This window comes from Cornus florida, unplaced genomic scaffold, assembly GCF_030987335.1.
Source record: "Cornus florida cultivar Cherokee Brave unplaced genomic scaffold, ASM3098733v1 CherokeeBrave_3.0.0_Hap2_Chr04, whole genome shotgun sequence".
In the NCBI taxonomy this organism is placed as follows: domain Eukaryota; kingdom Viridiplantae; phylum Streptophyta; class Magnoliopsida; order Cornales; family Cornaceae; genus Cornus; species Cornus florida.
The window spans coordinates 11,605,672-11,623,391 of NW_026775574.1; the positions used below are offsets into that span (position 1 = coordinate 11,605,672).

At 28.1% G+C, this 17,720-nt stretch overlaps 1 pseudogene; it reads right to left on the reverse strand.

Annotated features, from left to right (window-relative positions):
• Window positions 1-12,151: 12,151 nt before the first annotated feature.
• On the reverse strand, window positions 12,152-13,096 carry LOC132304711 (ATP synthase gamma chain, chloroplastic-like; annotated as a pseudogene).
• Window positions 13,097-17,720: the final 4,624 nt, after the last annotated feature.

Sequence of the window (17,720 nt, forward strand, 5' to 3'; positions counted from 1 at the left end):
CAATAGCCACTATTTCTATACATTATCTATATATACTTATATATAAAAGTGTATAAATTTTTATACATTTTCAGCAATTTTTAGTATCTATAATTTTTAAATTTAACAATTTTTATACATTTTGAACAATTTTTAGTACCTATAATTTTTAAAAGGTTAAAAAAAACGTTAATAGGAGTACCTTTTAAAACTAAATTGCATTTTTTATTTTTTTATCTATAAACTATAAACCCTTTCTACACATTTTCAGCAATTTTGAATTACAGTATTTTTATTTTTTAAAAAAACGTTAAAACAAAGAGTTAATAGAAGTACCTTTTAAAACTAAATACACACATACCGGAATTATTGTCTATATATACTTATATATAAAAGTGTGCATATTTATAATAATTTTTATATATTTATAACAATTTTTAGTAACTTATTTTTTTTGAAAGGTTAAAACAAATAATTATTAGGAGTACCTTTTGAAGCTAAATTACCTTTTTAAGTATTTTTTTATTAATCTATAGACCCTTTCCTTTTCTTAACGGACATACATTTTTAAAAGCGTAATGTGAATGAATATAATGATTAGTAACGTGTTATAATAGCCCTTCCTAGAATTAATACCTTTCAAAACTAAATTACCTTCCTTTTTTTTTTTTAAACAATTCTTTTTTTTTTTTTTTTTTTTTTACTTCGCATGTCTTTTCCTTTTCTCAACCGATACAATTGTAAAAAATTATTCTTCTCATTACCTTTTAAAACTAAAAAATTATTTCTAAAAGTGTAAGTAATTTTTTAACACTTTTAGATTTTTTAAAAATACAAAATAATTTTCATTAAATACTTTACATTATAATATATACTTATTTACTACTTAGAATTCCAATAGCCACTATTTCTTTACATTATCTATATATACTTATATATAAAAGTGTATAAATTTTTAATAATTTTTATACATTTTCAACAATTTTTAGTACCTATAATTTTTAAATTTAATAATTTTTATACATTTTGAACAATTTTTAGTACCTATAATTTTTAAAAGGTTAAAACAAACCGTTAATAGGAGTACCTTTTAAAACTAAATTGCATTTTTTATTTTTTATTTATAAACTATAGACCCTTTCTACACATTTTCAGCAAATTTGAATTACAGTATTTTTTTTTTAAAAAAAAAAAACGATAAAACAAAGAGTTAATAGAAGTGCCTTTTTAAAATTAAATACACACATACAGGAATTATTGTTTATATATACTTATATATAAAAGTGTTTATATTTATAATAATTTTTATATATTTATAACAATTTTTAGTAACTTATTTTTTTTGAAAGGTTAAAACAAATAATTATTAGGAGTACCTTTTCAAGCTAAATTACCGTTTTAAGTATTTTTTTTTATTAATCTATAGACCATTTCCTTTTCTTAACGGACATACATTTTTAAAAGCGTAATGTGAATGAATATAATGATTAGTAACGTGTTATAATAGCCCTTCCTAGAATTAATACCTCTCAAAGTTAAATTACCTTCTTTTTTTTTTAAAAAAACAATTCTTTTTTATACTTCACATGTCTTTTCCTTTTCTCAACCGATACAATATGTTAAAAAGTATTCTTCTCATTACCTTTTAAAACTAAATTGCATTTTTTATTTATAAACTATAGACCCTTTCTACACATTTTCAGCAATTTTTATTGGAATTCTAAGTAGTTAATAATAAAAGTATTTATTATTTGATTTAATATAGTTTTTAATCATAATAATTGCAATTCAATTGCTCTTAATTATGATTTAACATTTGTGCCTTTTGATATTTTTTTTCACTGTTTTGACCGAATAGTGGTAGTATACCATTTTCATTTCTCGATTCATTTCCTACACCGAACCAAAGAAGTTGTAAATAGTCTGCTAGCTTGAATTGCACAAAATTGTTTATGAATTTGAGAGATTCTCTAGAGTTGCATTAATGGAGAATTATCTATATCTTTTGATTGGCCGAAAAGGAAAGCAAATTAAGCTTCTCTATTTGATATTTTAATTGCTTCCCTCTTTGATGTTTTATAGCTATGGTGTTTTTATCCAATTATTCATTACCAATTCTTTATTGTTGTGAGAGTTGCATATTCTTTCTTATATATGGTAACAATGTATTCTAACATTTCTGCCTTTAACTTTCGGGAGACATTTCTTCAACAAATGAATATGGACCTTGTTGACCAACCCCAAGGTTTTGATTGGAATTTTGGAAGGGAAGTGGATAATGAGCATTAACGATTAGTACATGCTTTTTAATCATGACAAATTTATAATCAAATATTAGCATTTTAAGCTTTTTTCCATGCAAATCTTTTGACTAATCTCTTGTTTGCACTTAACTATTTATTTATTTTCTTTTTTCCTAGTTATGGAACCTGTTGATGGAAGGATTATGAATCTAATACATCCATGGGATCTGAATTGTCCTCCTCAACTTGAAAAATTTAAAATCTTAAACAAGGTCATTTCATATCTAGAATTTTAGTAAAAGATTAAAAAATTATAGGAACTAAATTTGACATTTGATTTATGATGTGTAAATTCCTGAGGAAATCCCATAATAATTACAATTGATGTTGTATAAGTTTTTAGGTATATATATATATATATATACTATTTTTCTATTCTAAATGTGTAGAGAATTTATTAACATTTTTTTTTTTTTGGTCTCATTAAAAAGTTCATTAAAGTATAATAATTCATGCCTCATTAATAGTATAGATTATAAATGTACATATTATGTATGACCTGATATTTTATGAAAAAAGTTGAGGAAGACCAAAAGAACATATTTTTAATCCAATTAATTATATACTATTTTTCTATTCTAAATGTGTAGGGAATTTATTAACATTTTTTTTTTTTTTTGGTCTCATTAAAAAGTTCATTAAAGTATAATAATTCATGCCTCATTAATAGTATAGATTATAAATGTACATATTATGTATGACCTAATATTTTATGAAAAAAGTTGAGGAAGGCCAAAAGAACATATTTTTAATCCAATTAATTATACTATTTGATTGTTGAGATTCTTTAACTCTTTTTATATATGTATATATTTAAACCATAATTTTTATATTAAAAGGATATTAAAAGTATTTTTAAATTAAATTAATTATACTTTTTATTCTTCATATTCTCAAATATAAGAAAGGAAAAAAACTTAAAAGGAAAAAAAATATATTCCAACAAAAAGATATGAAAAAAGTTTAGAAATTCTAAAAATTCTTTACACTTTCAGAATAAAAAATATATTATTTTAGGTATAGATATATAACCAAAAAGATACATTTAACAAAATTATTTTATTTAACAAATATGAAAAACATTTAGAAATTCAAAAAATTCTTTACATTTTTAGAATAAAAAATAAATTATTTTAGGCATAAATATATGTAACCAAAAAATACATTTCAACAAAGAAAAAAAAAGTCTCATTATGGTATGAATTATTACATGATTTAATGAGAACCTGAATATCTCCATATTATTGTGTTAGAAGTTCAAGAATTGCAATAACCAAAAAATCATTATGGTATGAATAATTACATAATTTAATGAGACATTTTTTTTGAAATACAAATTAAAAATATTAAGAAATAGAGAAAGTGCTTTACACATTAAAATTTGAAATTAAAAATGTTCAGAAATTCTTACACTTTTAGTATTTTTTTTTATTTTAAATATTGTGGATTAGGGCATGGAATTTTTCAGGAAGAAAAATGGGTTGCTTTTTAAGAAGTGAGATGAAAAATGTTTTTCTTTTTTTTTTTCTTTTTTTTTTTTTTCTTTTTTCTGAATATTGATTCCGGTATGTGTGTATTTAGTTATAAAAAGTATTTTTATTAACTCTTTATTTTAACCATTAAATAAATACTCTAATTCAAAATTGTTAAAAATGATAAGAAATAATAAAAATATATATACACTCATTACTCATATGTGACTATTGGAATTCAGAGATTAATCATATTTAAAAGCAAACCCGTTCCTTCCCAAAAGTTTCCTCCCAAAAAAACTTTGTTTAAAAAAAAAAAAAACGCACAATAGACAAAAAAAAAAAAAAAAAAAAAAAAAAAAAAAAAAAAAAATGTAAAAGGGAAAGGAAAAAATGTACCATTTTTTGTTTTTAAAACACACGTCTACCCAACTTCAGACATTTTCTCTATTTTCAAATATTTTTTGTTATTTTAAATTTAGAAATTTTAGTAACATATATATCAACTATATATAATGGTTTTAAATGCCTCCAGAAAGGTTAAAACAAAAAAAAAAGAAGGTTAAAGCATAAAGAATCATGCATCATTAATATTTTATGAAAAAAGTTGAGGAAAACCAAAAAACACATGTTTTTAATCCGAATAACAGTGAAATGGTACCCTTGGAATTTTCAACCTTAAATTTTATTAAAACTGTATTATTTTTATTTTGATACTTAAAATCTCCAACCAAGTATTTCTTAACTTTTTTTTTTTTTCACTTTAAATTAAATCCAAATTCATTAAAAAGTATTAGTGGACATTAATTACTTGAATTTCATTTCATGTTTTTAATGGTCAATAACCTTTGGGATTTTCAACCTAAAGAAATGTCATTAAAAGTGGACTACAAAACGTGTACAACCTCTTGGAATTTTTAATCTTAAATTTCATTAAAAGTTTATTATTTTTATGTTTAATGCAAAACTTTTGTAATTCTTGAAATTTCCAAACTTTAATAGTATTTGATGTCTCTTAAAATTTTGAACAATAACATAAAAGTCTATTATATAAATAGTGGTAAAAATTACAAGATCAAGCTCTAATATTGAGGGAGCAGTAAGATTAGATGTCAACAAGAGTATTACAAGTAGGGATCACAAGAAGAAGAAGTATCAAGGAGCATATTTCATCAATTAGCTTTGGTAGTGAGGATGATAATTCATGTGCGACAAATCAAGAGCATCAATTAGCTTGGTTAAGTTATTTGCTTGTTTTGAATCCTCTACTCAGTTTAACTCATAGTGATGAATTCATATTAAATTGTTTTAATATTAGGCGTAGTGATGATAAAATGATTATTAGGTTTCGTTCAACAAATTAACAATTATTGAGTTTTCCTGTACTCATGTTGAAGTACTTATTTGAATATGAGTATTTTGTTGTATTCGTCCTTTGGATTACATGTACCCCCCCCCCCCCCCCCCTTTTTTTTTTTTTTTTTTTTTTTTTCCTAATGAGGACTTTAGTTTGGTTGTTCATGTTATCCAAAGCCTTCAATTGTTTTGGTTTTCATTTGATTTGCATTTGTTAATTCAATTTTTAAAACATTTTTGCTTAATCTTTCTTGGTCCCATTTCTTGAAAAAATTTAGATGGTATTTGTATGTCAACTTGTTTCTGTGAGTTTTGGATTGCTATTTTTTTCTTTTTTTTTTCTCCATTGTATTTATTTTTTAAAAGTTCGTTCATCTCGACAAACTTGAGTCCAAGAAAGGAAAGCCTTAACAAAAATGTTATAATGTTATAGAAAGAAAAGTGTCTTCTTTCTTATAATGCAAAAATGTTGGAAGGTTATTCATTTTGTACTTGATCCATTTGGATTACAAAATGATACTCATATATATATATATATATATATATATATATATATATATATATATATATATAATTGATTAGAATCTATATTTTAGAATATATTTTAATATACATGGTTTTGAGTTTAAAGCGCAAGAAGCGAAATAAGATATCTTTTGGTGCATGATGATCATTTAAAATATTTGGACGTGAAACTATATGAGAATTGCTCTACTGAGAGATTTCTACATAGAATGATTACAGATAGAAGTGTGATAAAACTAAAAAAATATTTAATACAAGTAACAAAAACGCAAATTAAAAATAGAAGCTCATTTGTGATATAAATGACATATGAAGATTATTTTCATATTCCTTACTTCACAATGAAAAGCATTAAATCAAATAAATTATATTTTATCAACTTAATCAGTGATTAAATAAATTTTTTTTTTTAAAAAATTTATTATAATCTTATTAATAATTTGGATTAACACCACGTGCGTATGCATGTGCTCTTTTGCTAGTACTATTCTAAAAGTGTAGCTAATTTCTTAACATTTTTAGATTTTAAAAAAATACAAAATAATTTTTATTAAATACTTTACATTAAAATCTTTTAATCATTTAACAGCTATGTCGTTTGAGTTGCCCCATCCAACATTAATACTACTTATATGTAAGCATTTTTTTCTACAATTATTTAGATACATTTTCATTAATTATAAATTATTTTATATGAATTAAAACAAAAAGGTAATACCTTTAAAAACTAAATTACCTTTATTAATTTTTTTCCTAAATCACAAGTCTATTTTATATTTATTAAAATCAAGAATTAATACATTTTAAAGGATACTATTCTAAAAGTGTAGCTAATTTATTAACATTTTTAGATTTTAAAAAAATACAAAATAATTTTTATAAAATACTTTACATTAAAATCTTTTAATCATTCAATAGCTATGTCATTTGAGTTGCCCCATCTAGCATTAATATTACTTATATGTAAGCATTTTTTTCTACAATTATTTAGATACATTTTCATTAATTATAAATTGCTTTATATGAATTAAAACAAAAAGGTAATACCTTTAAAAACTGAATTACCTTTATTATTTTTTTTTCCTAAATCACAAGTCTATTTTATATTTATTAAAATCAATAATTAATACATTTAAAAGGTAAATTACCTTTATTAAATTTTTTCTTAATATATATTGTATCTTAATTTTATTCTAAAAGTGTAAGCCATTTTGTGAATTTCTTAACATTTTTACATTTTTTTTATATCAAAAAAATCTTGCTTTTATTTCAAGAGTTACTTGACTTTCCATCTCTCTATTTAATTTTTTAAAATTGCCTTACACTTAAACACGAATATCTTTCTCTCTCTCTATATAACATTTATACATTTTTATTTATTTCAAATAAAAAAATATCTTGTATTTATTTCAAGAGTTACAACTTTTGACTTCCCATCTTTCTATTTAATTTTACTAAATTGTGTTACACATACATGCATAAGAAAATCTTTGCTCTCATTTTCCGTTTGAATTTCTCACTTGCATAATCATTATTTTTTTCTACTCTTACTTTTATAAAGAAGATGATACTGCTCGAGAAAGTCCTGGGAATGAGAAAAACTTCGTAATGAAATCGTAAGCTTATTTCCACCAATTTGTATGCATGTCTATGTTATCTTTGTATTTCTTTTAAATTTTTTATATATTATGTAGATATCTATATATACATGTCTATGTTATCTTTGTGTATGTGTGTGTATATAGGGTGCACAAATACGACACAAGATATTCTATGAAGATATTATTGTCAACTTTATTCTGGTAAGGAAACCGTAAGCTTACTTTCACCAATTTCTTTTATTTTTCTTCTATAATATAGATATCTATGTATGCATGTATATGTTATCTTGTGTATGTGTGTATATATAGGGTGCACAAATGCGACACAATATATTTTATGAAGATATTATTGTCAATAATTTTTATGAAGTAAAGATCACAGGGGTAGGTATATAAATGTACATTTACTGAATTTTTGTACAAAATTTGATAATTCGGAATTTATGTGTTTTGGAATAAGAAGATTTTTAACTGATTTTGTAGATGCGAGTAAGTGGAGATCCTTATGTATGACACAATTGCCGATTCTTTTGTGATGAGGATGAATTGTGAACAAAATATTGGAGTTTAGAGTATTTTTTATCTATAAATTACTTTAAAGTTATGGCTAAGTTGGTAATATTGGATTTCTTCAGCTTGTGATAGTTTAAGAATTTATTTTTCTTTCGGTAGGACAACTCTCTCCATATAAAGTTATAATTTTTTTAAATTTTATTTTTATTATATGTAAATACAACACTTGAGTCCTATTGGGAGATAGATAAGGATATATAAATGTATATATTATATATGACCTAATAGTTTATAAAAAAAAGTTGAGGAAGACCAAAAGAACATGTTTTTTAATCCAATTAATTACTCTATTGTATTGTTCAGATTCTTCAACATGTATATATTTAAACCATAGTTTTTATATTAAAAGAATATTAAAAGTATTTTTAAATCAAATTAATTATACTTTTTATTCTTCACTATAAAAAAGGAAAGAAAAAAAAACTTACATGGAAAAAAATTATAATATTTCCACTATTTAAAAACAAACCTGTTCCTTCCCAAAAATTTCCTCCCGAAAAATTCTAGAGCCTAATTCACATTATTCCAAAAAAAAAAAAAAAAAAAAATTGTAAAAGGAAAAAAAAAAAATCGTACCAACTATGTTTTTTTTTTTTTTTTTTTTTTTTTTTTTTTTTTTTTTTAAGAAAACACAACAAAAAGAAAAAGAAAACATAAAAGGGAAAGAACAAATTGTACCATTTTTTGTTATTAAAACACACGTCCACCCAACTTCAAAAAATTTCTCTATTTCCAATTTTTTTTTTATTTTAAATTTAAAAAATTTATTAACATATATATCAACTATATATAATGGTTTATAATGCCTCCTTAAAACAAAAAAGAAAAAAAAATGTAAAAGGAAAAATAAATTACCATTTTTGTTTTAAAATAAAAAAACTAAAAAGGCTGAGAAAAAAAGAGACTACTATTTTTGTTTTTAAAACAGACGTCCACCCAACCTCAGTTTCACAGTCACTTATATTTTCAATATAATATTCTTATCTATCTATACTACTTATAAATGTATAAAAAAGTTAATTATTTCAATACATTTTTATACTATTTTAAATTAAAAAAATATTATTAATAGTATTTTTAAATTATGTGATGGTTCATTGTCTACAAAGTTTTCTAACATTTATTTTTCTTAAATTATGTGATGGTTCATTGTTGCAAGGTGTGTCCAGAATCTTCATCTTTTTGTTTAGTTGGGGTTAGATAATGCATTACTGCCTTCTATAGCAATGTGAGTAATGCATTTGGCATTCTCATTTCGAATATGAAAAATGGAAGAAGAATGCTATATATATATATCTCTGATATTCGTTTTCATTAGCTCAATAACATTTGTACATGTTCATGTATTAGTACTAAAATAAAATATCTCATTTCTTTCCCTTTTTCTTTTGGCAAAAACAAGCTACCTCCCATCACTTTTGTCCCGGAGTACATATTCTTCCTCCATAAAAAACTGGGTATATGATTTAAAAAATGCACATAGATTCATTTGAATCTCTAACCAAGTTGTTCCTACCAATAAAATTGGAAGTTTTGTTACCTCAAACAAGGAATTGAAGAAAATAAAATTTTATTTGTTGCAGGATATTCTTGAAGAACTCTCCAACTATGACATCAATATTAGGTAACCTTAACCTTAATTCAAGTCATTTTTTATATATGTTATTTATTAAAACTTTTCATTTTTTTCTTTTATCAGTTAGTGTCTTTTAAAAAATTATTCATATGATATTGTTTATGGAAAAATATTGGTCATGCAAGTGAATGGTGTTTGCCTTTTCAATTCATTATCGAATTTGTGATACTTGTTTGCTATAGATTAATTTTTTTAAGAACTGAATAAATTAATTCTCTAATTATCTCGGTAAGCCTTTAGAAAGTTAGGGTCCATTCAATATTTGTATTTTTTAAAATTTTAATTATTTATATGCATTTTAATTGTCTATATGAATTGAAATCAGAACATCATTGTATTGTATGCGTTTGTGTAAATTTTGATCGAATAGATTGAGTTCATTTTGGAGCTTATAGTTCAAATATTTCATGATGGTAGTTTTTGAGGATTTAAGTGTGTTTCAATTTGATTTTAGTATTTGTAAAATAAAATATTTGTTTAGTGCATGGTGTGAACCATATTCAATTCCATTGCATTTGTTATTCGTAGTTCAAATCTTTTATATAATCATATCTAATAAGTTGGTTATAATTAGTTCCAAAATACTCAATATACATATGTTTGTATTTATTAATAATATATATATATATATATATATATATATATATTTTTTTTTTTGTATTTACTTTAATTGTTTATTCGAATTGAAATCATAGTATATCATTGTATTATATGGATTTGTGTAAATTATGATCGTATATATTGAATTCAATTTCGATTTTATACTTCAAATTTTTTGTAATGGTGTTTATTCAAGGATTTAAGTATATTTCAATTTGATTTTAGTGTGTGCAAAAAACAAAAAAAAAAAAAAAAAAATCATAATTAATTCACCATGTGCATCTCACGTGAATTTTGCTAGTATATATATATGTATGAATAAAGTGTTTTAAGCATGGTTTGCCAAACCAGTTTGGCGCAGCTTTTCAACCATCACATGACGTCATGGTTAGTTTCATTTTAAGGGAGGTCTAAATAATTTTTCAAACTACATGAAAGATTTCGATAGTTATATCAAATCATAGGGGAGGTCCGTATAATTGACCTAAAAAAAAAACAAGTGACCTAACTTCATAAACTTCTATGCCCAAGCATTAATCCAAGGGGGAAAACCTAGCTTCCCTTTGCATTATCATATCAGTAGCATCAGCTCCTAAAATTTAATTTCTTTCTTCACATAAAACTTGATTAAAGCACACTTAAAACTTATTTAATATAAGATGGCTTGCTATAATTGTGAGAAAAATAAATATAACATAACTAAAGTTATGGATCCGAAAGTCTATATAATGAGGAGATCCAATATTCTATGTTCTTTTGCACTCACTCTTGTTCTCCTCCTTGTTTCTCTAGGCTAAAAATAGTAGCTTAGGAGTTAAGTTGTCTCTCTTATATAGTTATACCGTATTGTTTGATAAAGCTGAAAAATTAAATGCCAAAACTTTTAAAAGAAGATTTAAAGTGGTAATTAAAAAAAAAAAAATTTTTGATATCTTTTTTTTTTTTTTTTTTTTTTTTTTTTCAACATTCATTAAATAATGAGTGATATCTCTATTTTAAATGACACTTATAGCATCTCCAGCGGTATATTAAATTTTTTTTGTGTAGATCTGATGTGTCAAAGTAGATTTACACAAAAATTTTGTACTAACTATTTTTAGTTTCAGTGGTTGTTTTATACCTTTTGTATAAAAAAGTATCCCCAATAACAACCAACCACGTGTCATACCCAATACTCTACATAACTTTTACAAACATACTTTATTCAGTTTACTTTTTGACGAGTAAACTTCACGTCCCAATCCTCCTTAATTAGGAAAAAAATAATAATTTCCCCCTATATTACACTTTCCCATCCCGCCAATAGCAAACCTTTTATGCCACCACCACCGGAAACTTATAACAAATAATAAAAGGGTTAACTTCAGTTACACCCCCCGAAGTATGTCCAATCTTCAAAGAGACCTCCTCACGTTTGCAAAAATTCAGTCAGACTCCCTACTTTTTCTGACACACATTAGTCACCCCCCTCAGTCAACGGTCAAAGCTGGTCAGAGTTACTTTTTGCCGACATCAGCAAAAAAGGAGCTTTTAATGCCCAGATTGCCCTTAAATGGTTCTGTTTGGCTACAAACATTAATGGTTATGTTTGGCTTCAGGTTATAAAGCAATTTAAATGTTTAGATTGCCCATGAAGTCCATGTTAATGCCCAGATTGCCCCTCAACTCTCCAACGGTCATGTTTGGCTTCTATAAATAGGAGATAGCTGGGCACAATGTTTGACACATTCTCTCTTTTATTCTCCTATTTAAAGTGATGTCTTAATCAAGCGTAAATAGTCGTGAAGGTAGAGACAGAGGCGGCAGAGGCTATATACAGTATACGAACAAGATTTGTCACTGTAGGGATTTTGCTATAGTGAAGGTTACAGAGAATGACAAAAATTACAACAAAGAAAGGTTGTATTATACTTGTGAAAATCAACACGTAGTTTTTGGAAATGGTGAAACCCTATAGATGGTTCTATTGCTGTTGCTGTTACTGGTGTTGGTGCTGCTGAGGAGTATTCACCTGCAAATCAATTTCTGCTTGAGGTTGTTGCTGAATTGAGGTTGCAGAGACAAGCTGTGAATTCAAGGTTACAAGTTGTTGAAATAGCTATTCTCTTATCTGTAAGCCATTGAAATGGTCTTCTTCAACTCCGTTGCATTATCCGTTGCATTACTCATGGCTCCCATCCTCGATGCAAGCTTACTTGCCACCGACTCCTGCAATGCCCTCAAAATCTGACTATTCAAATACAGGGAATGCATCAACAATCTGAATTGGGTCTTGCTCAAATTGTAAATTAGGTAAGTACTCCCCCGTCTTCGTCCTCATAGTATCTCTTTCCACAGTCAATTTCCCTTCCTTAGTTGTCAACCTAAAGAACTCATTTTCACTTGCATCAACACAATTCCCATTACTTTCCACACAAAAAAAACACAATTCCCATTCACATCACAGATCCCTTGGATGACAAGGGAAGTAACGTCTGAATCACCGGATTGGACTTGACCAATGACACAAACTTAGTGTACGAAAGCTCAACCTTAGCAACCTCTTCACTCACATACAACGAAAACACATTGTCTGCTATAGTCTGAGCTTCTTTTGCTGTGGGATAGCTCTCTCCCTCCACAAATCTATCAACATGAACATTAGGCCTTCTACGAAAATACAAATTACCCTTTTTTCCAACACTAATTACAGTGTAATCCAAGCCAAGATTCCTCAATTCCGTGATCCGGGTCTCTGTCTTTTTGAGAATTGAATTGTTGAAACCGCCGCAGAGACCTCGTTCGCCAGTGATAACAACAAGGGCAACTTTCTGAACAGGCCTGATGCTCAACAGAGGTGCATCTACGTCTTCTAATTGGATCTGTTCATTGATGTAGTTCACGAAGATCACAGTGAATTGAAGGAACTGTGGAAGATCTAGACGAACCATTTGCGAAGAGAGGATAGTGAAGTGTGTAAAATGGGTTAAGCCGAGATTGAAAAGAAAGTGAAGATATGTCATGAATAGAAGTTTTCGATGACATCCAAACTGAAAAATTGGAGCAGGACATGGTTTTGATCAGTTTTTTCTAGGGTTTTGTAGAAATGAAGAAAATGGTTTTGATCGGTTTTTTCTAGGGTTTTGTAGAAACGAAGAAAATTGGAGTCGGACATGGTTTTGATCAGTTAATTTTTTTACCAAATGAACATTGATAAATGGTAAATTGGTAATAACCCTTAACTGTGATTACAAGGTGTTTGGTTCACAAAATAAAACAAAATTGGGTTTAAGGTATACAAATTTTGGTTTGGTTAAGTGTATAGAAGAAAATGACAAAAAAATAATTTATTTATTTTATTTACTTATTATTTTTTGTCAGCCGACAATGTCTGACAGACATTGGGATCTGATTGAATTTTTACAAACGTGAGAGGGTCACCTTGAAGATTGAACATATATCAGAGGGTGTAACTGAAGTTAACCCATAATAAAAATAAGATAAGTATGTAAAGACTACGTGATTAAAATATATATCTAATCTTTGGCTAGTACATATTTATCTCATTAGAATAGAATGTAAAATGATAAAAAATTTAAAAAAACCTTAGAATCTACAGTATGATTGCAGAAGACAAAGATCAAACGAAAGTGATGAATTAAACTATGCTTATTAAAAAATATATATAAATAAATAAAAGATTGTCGAACAGTTCTTACCTTGCTGCCAGTTACAGATTATTCTCTATTGCACTTTAGAAAAGTGGGAAACAAAGAGGTGTAAAGGAAAGATGAGAAGAAAGAGAACCGTGAGTGGGAAAGGAGTAGGAGAGAGAAAATATGCTTACATGGCAGTGTAAATGTGCTGTGTAAAATATACAACCCTTTTACACATTGGTGATGTGGCAGTGTATCTTAACAGACTGTGGGAGATGAAAAAAATTTACAAATCCTATGTGACAGTGTATATTTTACACAAAATGATTTTTTTACAGACCGCTGGAGATGCTCTTACCATTTTTAGTGGATTCAATTTGCGCTATCAAACAGGCTTAATTGGTAATATTTCTCAAGACATTAAGTGTGAATCTAAAGCTTAATTGGTTCACTGAATTGAGTTATCAAACTATACTAACTGTTATAGCCATATAATTTACCCAAAATAAACTTTTTAGATTTTATGGTAGTCATTGATAACATCTATTATATTATTATTATTTTTTTTTCCACCCGTGTTCTTGATTCGAATAGTTTTTTAAGAATTTTTGTTAATTCATTTTGTTGAGGTTGAATTTTGCCGCGGTCTAGTACGACACCGTTTCCTGCAAAATAAGGATGGCAAAGTCAAACACCGGTGTGGTGCCGGCCGTTGACCCTCCGACGATCAAGTTAGTAAGGGTTCTCGATAAAGAATTTTAATCGTAATTCGCTTAGTAGGAGTTTTTTTGTGTGTACCTTATTCCCGAGTCGTCTTTGTATTTATAGTCACTTCCCTTATTCTTGATAAGGGAATTTCATCGTCCTTAACCCATGGAGCCTACCTCGTGGAAATCTTATTCTTGATAAGATTTGAATTTATCCCATGACAAATCCTATCCTAGATACGATTTGTCATCATTCTTATCTAATAGAAATGGTTATCCTTAATAACGAGATATTATCGTCTGAGAGTTGGAGAAATCTGGTGGCCGGTCAATATTTAATTACCTTTTTCGTTAAGTCAAGATAGGCTAGGGTTATTTTTCCCTATCAGTTGCCTCCTATTTCCGGGTACGTGGTGGACCAAGGAAATACTTTCTATATTCCATTTGTTTCCTTTTTACTACAGGCCCCTTCCATATTGTAATAGGACTCCTTTACAAGAACTTCATTGTTACTTGAAAAAGAATTTTCTTTCCTATAAATATATATATTTATTTATGTATCATCCTTTTCTTTTTGGTCTGAAATCCTCCAAACTGGATCCTAACTGTGAGTTTATTATGGATCGTTGTAGATACGTAATTGGGTCAAGTTGTCTATACCGGGTTATCGGTGTAATTCCAAAGTGGTTTCGCTATTTTCGCGATATCCGATACCTCATCATGTTCGTGCAGAAAAATAACTTGAATACTGAATCTCAATCCGAGGACTCAACCTCTGAAAGTATTGAAGAACTCGATCCTGACTATGCTGATGAATCTAGTATTGATTACTCCTCAAGACCAAGGACTGCTTTTTCCAAGCAACCTCCTCGTGAAGAAGAATCCTTAATTAAGGATGAGAATTTACAGAATTGTAGAGTTAAATATTCCATTCCTTCATCTATTCGTCTTCACAAACCCAAACCAGAAGATAGATGTTCTTCTATTCGTTTGGGTGAGGTATGTTTTTTCGAGTCGACTTTTGCTGCGAGCTTGCGTTTTCCGATTCATCCATTTGTAGAAAAAATTCTTTCTCATCTGAAGATAGCTCCTTCTCAAATTGCTCCTAATTCGTGGAGAATTATTATAGGCTGTTTGATTGTTTGGGGAAAGTGTGGCAATGGCCGTCTAAAAGTAAATCAATTCCTGCATTTTTATTATCCCAAGAAGAAAAAAGACAAATTTTGGTACTTCCAGTGTAGATCAAAGAAGACATTCCTCCTTGTTGCAACCCCTGAAAATAATAAAGGTTGGAAGAGTCATTTCTTTTTTATTTCTGATGCATACGGGAAATTTTCAACTGTTTGGAATAATTCAGATCCAACAGGTAAGATTTATATGTATATAGTTTCTAAATTATTATTATTATTTATTTATTTATTAATTATTATTATTATTTTTTTTGGCACTCGAGGGAACAGTACCCTCGAGTACTGTTCATGAATAGGATTTTTTTTTTTGGCACCCGAGGGAACAGTACCCTCGGGTACTGTTCATGAATAGGGATTTTTTTTTTTTTTGGCACCCGAGGGAACAGTACCCTCGGGTACTGTTCATGAATAGGAAAATATATATTTTTTTGCACCCGTGGGAATAGTACCCTCGGGTACTGTTCATGAACAGTACCGCGGGTACTGTTCATGAATAGGAAAATAATTTTTTTTTTTTTTTTGCACCCGAGGGAACAGTATCGCGGGTACTGTTCATGAATAGGAAAATATATATATATATATATATATATTTAGTGCAACTTATTATTCTTTTTCCCACAATTTAAGGACAAACCAACCCTCTCCATTCCAGAAGCCAAGCATGTTGGTAATGCCTCTTCTTACTCAGTGAAGACCTTTAGCGATCTCATAACTGACGAGGCTTTAGATTTGTATGTACGAGCTCATAGCTCAAAGGAAACCTCCACCCACTTAGAGAAAGGTAAGAAAAACAAAGATACTTATATGTGAACTTACTGATTTTAGTTAATATCTCATTAAGTATTTCCCTTATTACTCTTTATGCAGGCAAGATGCTTAGTAAAAGGCTCCTAGCCCAACTCCGGTCAAGTACTCTCCCTTCTATGGTAGTAAAAGACGACACTGCCAGATTGCAGAGTCTGCCAGCATCTGAGCTTTCAAAGAAATTTCTTCATCTAATCAGCCAGGTGAGATTTTACCCTTATTATGTGCATCTCTTTTTTTTGTTTATTTATTTATTTTTAACTATTCGCCACTATTTATTTATTTATAGGGCAATACATACTCTGCTATTATCGCCAAAGAATATGAGAAGCTTTCCCTAGAGATGGCTTCCCTCAAGGCTAAATATGAAGATGTTATTTCTATACTTAAAATAAAAGAAGATGACTTGACTAATGCAAAATTAAACTTTCAAGACGAGAAAGTGAAACTTACCAAAGAATACTCTGATAAGCTGGAACTCGAGAAGCTAGCTGCCGTGGAGAGTTTTAAAAATTCTGATGAATTCAAGGTGCTCATAGGCAAGGCTTGCTGTGATGGTTTTGACCGGTTCAAAGCTCTTGTCGGCAAAGATCGTCCAGACATAGACTTTTCTATGTATGACGTTCTAAGTGAGAGCGAAGAGAAAGATTGAATTCCATAGTATTAGTCATATATATATATATATATATATATATATATTAGGTTTTTTGATTTCTCAGTATGTTGTTCCTTTAAAACTTTTCAGAATATCTCTGAATCCAGAGAATAGTTGCTCTACTTTTGTCTTTCATGGTATTGTTTCATACTTGTTGTTTCCTTATACAGAACTCATTTTACTTTCCTAGGCTTCACTCAGCCCGTCCTTCTTTCGAAGGAACATATTTTTACGAGCTTCACCCAGCTCGCCCCTTTAGTAAGGGAAAGTCACTTATTTCTTTTAATAAAGAAGTGGACTTAATGTGTCACTAGTCCTTATGTGACTTATAAAATTCAGTAGAAACACGTGCAATAAATACGAATAACCATTTTATTAAAGACCTATCGAAAATAATAATCGATAGTCGAATATTAGCATCCGTTACACACTGGTCTGCTTTATTGAAGCTAAAAACATTCTATCACTTTTAAAAGTGAGATAATAAAATAAAACACAGCCTGGCATGGGTACCTACTGGCAATATTTCCTCAAATGTTCTGCATTCCACGGGTGGGGAAGCTGGCTCCCACCAAGTGACTCTAACGAGTATGCCCCCGGTTTGTTGCTTTTGGTTACTCGATAAGGGCCCTCCCAATTAGGAGCTAACTTTCCTTCCCCCTTTTCCTTAGTAGCCGGGGTAAC